Raw genomic sequence first — 5,214 nt, forward strand, 5'->3', positions numbered from 1 at the left:
TCTCTTTTCAGAGGGGCTCTAACCAACCGCCCCCTTTTTAAGATGTCCTATTGGGTGGGTGGTTATTTGTGGATCTTAATCGGAGAAAATGTCTTTATCAAACCATGGAAAAGAGGACAAGCTTTTTAAGGAATGATTTCGAAGGACATTGTCACAATTAAAAGCGAATTATCCTATATCCTTTCTGCAACGCTTTTCTGTTTGTCTCAGCAGGACCCAGGAAGCTCCTGGGAACATAAAGCATCTTCCTGATTCCTCCAACTTACAGCTTCCTGGGGCCAAAGTGAGCGTCTTTTCGCTTCCTGTTGGGCGCTATTTTGGTTTTGGAGTGGTGGGAGCGAGTCCCCAGGGCCGAGGCGTGCTGCAGCCCACTGGCCAAAGCTTGGACCTGGGTTGGCAGCTCTCCTGTCCAGAGCTTTACCCCCTCCCCCAAGGGAAGGCTAAGGTCACGAGGTTAGACCCCAACTTTTGAGCTTTCACAAGAGTGACATCACAACAATGCCGGCTCTGACCACAGATGGTCCTTAGAGCTGTGACGTCATAAGAGTGTAGGGAGTGGGCGGACTGACTCAGCTGTGCTTTGTTAAACAGCCCAGGGGCTCTGGGAGTGGGGCCCCAGAGAAACCGTGCACCCATAGGGCTTCCTGTCTTGTCATTGTTTATTTCAAATTCATTTCATGGTACCAGTTGCCTTCTGCAAGGCTGCAGGAGAGACAGGGTGCGCAGGTTACTTGATTCTTCCCTGGGTTTGTCCGCAGGGAGAGGCGGGAGGGGTGTGGTGGTGTCTCTGCCAGCCAGAATGGCAGGTCAGGGATTTGTTTTTTTGAGGAAGTAGAGAAGTTTTGGGTTGTTTGTTTTCTTCTTTCTGTGCCATTTTCCTCCCAAAGGCCTTTTCTCTCACTGAGCAAAAGGATTAAGTGAACTAATAAATACCCTTTATTCTCCTCCCCTTTTGTTCTCCCAATGATTTGTGAAATTGGGATCGACACAGGAAAACCGAACAGGTCTTTGGATCCTCCACCTTTCAAATCATTAAGACTCAGAAAATCCCATAGTGTTCCTGTCACTATCTCTAGGACAAAATGTCTTTGTGTCCAACTGAAAAGGCAGGTTGTTTTTCTTTCACAGAGTTCTTGGACTGGAACCTGCTACTTTTCCTCCCCCAGTTACCAGCTTGGCTAAAACATATGTGAAAGTGTGACAAACCGCGGTCACAAGGTATGGGCTGTGTTACAGAAATCGGGTGCCCCCACAGCTCTCAAAATTGTCAGCCTCGCTGGGTAAAAGGAAACGGCCTTATCCTCTTCTGCCTTCATTAATAACCATGCGGGAAACAGAGAGATAAATTGTTACTGGTTATTTAGGGATAGGGTCATCATAGATTCAAATATCTGAGCATTTAATCTTTCCCATGATTTCTTACTTTCTTGGAGCAATGAAGACATCTGGAGGGTCTAGATCAGTGGCACTCAACCTTCCTAATGCCGTGATATATTTTCATTGTTACAAAGGGGTCGCAACCCACAGGTTGAGAACCGCTGGTCTAGATGTTTTTTCCTTGGCAGCCAGGAGAAAAAGTGGTGTCTGATTGAGGGTTGCCACCCATGGTAGGAACCGTCCTTGGAAAGCCTTGCACTCAGAGAGAAAGGAAGGCGAGCTGAGTGGACTCTGAGATTCTACCTGGGCATCCACTTTGGGATCACCTCCACTGTCAACTTCTCCCCAGGGACCCAGCTCCAGAGCCTCCTGAGGGAGTCTCAAACAGAACTTCAGCTTGCACCCCAACTAAATTAAACCCCAACTATATGTGGCATGACAGGCAGCAACCCAGGTGGCTGCTGGAACTTGCCAGTTTGCAAAGTACAGACCTGTAAGGGTGCAGGAACTGGGGAGTGGGGTGGTGCGACTGTTAACTCTAGGCCTCCAGAGGACGGGGGAGAGTTCTGGGTAGAGAGGAAATATGAGGTGATGGAGACACCGTGTCCTTTCCGTCCTTGTTTTCCCCGTCATTCTTTCACTTACCATCTTTTCACCAGTGTAGCTCAGCATTCAGTCATTTTCATTCCCAAATAAGCCAATTTGGTGAATATTGTTTGAGGGTTTACTATGTGTATGAACATCCAAAAATGATAAGCTTTTTCCTCTGGTGTTAAATTGTCGCCATCTCTGGTTTCGGTCAGAATTCAGCCTCTGTCCACCCGAGTCCTGCTTTACCCTCTGGGCTCATGTTTGCTGAGATTCCCTTTATCCACATCTTTCACAGACCCCCCCCCCCTTTCTTTCCCTGAAAAAACTCATGGGTCCCTGAGAGCTGCCTCCCACCCTTTGGACTCCATCAAAGAGCTAAGGAGATGGGCAGGGCATGAATGAGGAGTGGTACCCCACACTCCTGGTTCAGGGCAGATGCCATCTTGCTCCCTCCCTTGGGCTCCGGGAGCCACCCCTCCTCCAGCCCTGGTCATGCTGTGTTGCTGTTAGACTGAGCCATCTTCTTCCTCCCACCCTTATCCCTTCTTGGCCCAAGCCCAGCAATGCCTTGTAGTGTGTGGTGTGCTTCACCCTCTCTTTGGGGGACATCTGCCAACCAGCCCAGTGGTGATGACAGTTTCCAGATGATTTTCCAGGAGCAAAGAAATCTTCTGGGGGAGGAAAGCATGACATTGGCCAAACACTGAGTGGGCTGAACCGTTGCGGTTCCGGAAGAGGCCCAGGGAGGTGGAGTTTCGCGAAGCTCAAAGATTTCTTTTTTCCCCCTTTAGATTCTGCCTAAAGCAAAAGTCACTAATTGCTTTGTATTTTCCTGGCACTTAGGTGGTTCTCCGGAATCTGACTCTCCTCCAGGAACTTGGGTATGAGAAAATCAGGGTGATGTCTGTGGGGACATTTGCCTCCAGTTCACGTTCCTCAGCTCAGCTGGGCCTGCGGCCTGCTGCAGCCAAGTCTTGGGTTAGTCTAGGATCATCAGCTGGGAAGATGGCACAGTTTAGGAGAGGATGGGACGAGAACTCAGCTATGCCCTTCTTTGGCCTCAGGGCCTCCCCAGTCCAACTTTACTTCTGCCCAAGCTCTTGGATTTTTACTAAGCAAACCAGGAAGTGAGAATGAACTTGCCTTTGATACTTGAAAATGAAATCAAAGAACAGATTAGGTTTTTTCTTGATGCTAAAAAATCCTGAGTGTACATATTGACTTATTCCCCATCTTCAAGATTTTCCTTTCTCATATACAGGAAGACTTCCTTATTTTTTAATTTGATGATTTTTTTTTTTTTTTTTTTTTTTTTGCAGTTTTTGGCCAGGGCTGGGTTTGAACCCACCACCTCCAGCAAATGGGGCTGGTGCCCTACTCCTTTGAGCCTCCCCTTATTTGATTATTTTTTGAGACAGAGTCTCACTTGGGCTAACATGCAGATGGTGTCATTACAACCTCCAATTCCTAGGCTCAAGTGATCCTCTTCCTTAGTCTCCTGAATACCTCAGCCTCCCAAGTACCTGAGACTACAGGCATGTGCCACCATGCCTGGCTAATTTTTTCTATTTTTTAACTAGAGGCAGGGTCTCACTCTTGCTCAGGCTGTCCTTGAACTCCTCAAGTAATCCTCTTTTCTTCGCCTCCTAAAGTACTAGGATTACAGGCGTGAGCCATTGTGTCTGAAGGGAAGATTTTCTTATGGTCCTTTCCTTTAACTCTCCTTTTCAGGGAAGAGTGTCTCTCAAATAAAAGCTGCCTTCACTTATCTTGAGAAAGATGTGAGACTCATTTAGACTATGCAGTAAATGACCACCAAGGCTTAGTATGTTCACCGTCTAAGAGGCAGCCAGACTTTAACAGGGAGTAGGGATCTGTTTTAAGTGCTAATTCTTCTGCAAAGACCCGAGGACTCCCCATCTCTGTGTGCTTATAGTATTGCCTTCAGGCTTCCATTGTGTTACCATTTCTTCTTCATGCTTGTACATTTACTACTGAACTGTGATCTCCTCAAGGACAAGCATGGAGTGTTATCCTCTTATCCCCAGTCTATGTGCCACACACATGCTGCTGAATGAATATTCACTTAAGGAATAAATGGCAAAAGTAGCCAAAGCATGAATACCTAATGGTATGATTTCCGTCATCAGGCACTTAGTGGGACACCTTGGCCAGTTAATGAGATGCCCTTTTGCTCCCTTTAAAGTGTGTCCTGCAGATGGCTGCCTGTGCCACTTAACAAGGAAATCTGTCCTTGTCCTGGCACTGTCTTCAAAATTTCCTATCCTCTGACTTCATTCTATAAGAAAGCATGCCTGTCGGAGACGCTCTTTTGGAGACTATTTGGAGTGCTGGATATAAAGCTTTCAGATTGCAATCTTTATACATTTCTGGCCTGGATTTACAGGTTTTGAGAAAACAATCAAACCACAAACTGAAATCATTATTAACATATCAGAACTTCTAACCCCCCTAGACCTTGCTAGCCAAATATACAATGATAATAAATATTTTTTTTCTTCCTGGTTTTCTGCTTGCTTTTCTAAGCACAGTGCATAGCCCTTTCACAGATGATACGGGTGGTGTGGCTGGCTGGTGAACGAATGGGGGGTGAGGGGGGAAGGATTGGTGCCTAGGAGACAGTTATGACCCTGCCTTTCTCTGCAGCTCCTCTCAGGAAGGCATTTTCTTCTTTCTGCAAAGGCAGGCGCTGCTGTTTGTTTGGAGAAGGAGAGCTGTGGGCATGGAATTAGCGGGTGTCATGTGGGCTCCACGTGTGGCTGGAGCTACCTGAAATCTGTAGGCTAATCACTCCCAGATGGCCCCAGGGACTGCAGTCTCCAGAGCTCCAGAAGCACAAATCCCTCTCCAGTCCCTCCTATGGAAGGGAAGGGGGTGGGATTTAAAGGGAAAGTGAGAAGTAAGAGAGCGTGCCTGGTGCATAGTGTCTGTGCCGTTTGTGGCTACCAAAATCACCCATCTCCACCCCTGCATCTATTTGGGAGGAGGAGAATGAAAGGAAAATGAGGAACAGGAGCAGGAGAGAAACTCTAGCTTCAGGAACTATTACAGTGGCTTGGAGGTGGGGTGGGATGGACAGGATTCATTTATTAATTGTCAAAAGCACCATGGCTTTTCTATGCTTTGGGGTGCAACCTGTTGCTCAGATGGATGGGGTGATAGAGTGAGGGGTCAGATATGGGTTGGGAGTGGGGGAGGTGCAGGCTTGGGGAAGAGAGGACTTCG

The sequence above is a fragment of the Otolemur garnettii genome, unplaced genomic scaffold (genome assembly GCF_000181295.1).
Source record: "Otolemur garnettii isolate 467f Iridium unplaced genomic scaffold, OtoGar3 scaffold00018, whole genome shotgun sequence".
NCBI classification, from domain to species: domain Eukaryota; kingdom Metazoa; phylum Chordata; class Mammalia; order Primates; family Galagidae; genus Otolemur; species Otolemur garnettii.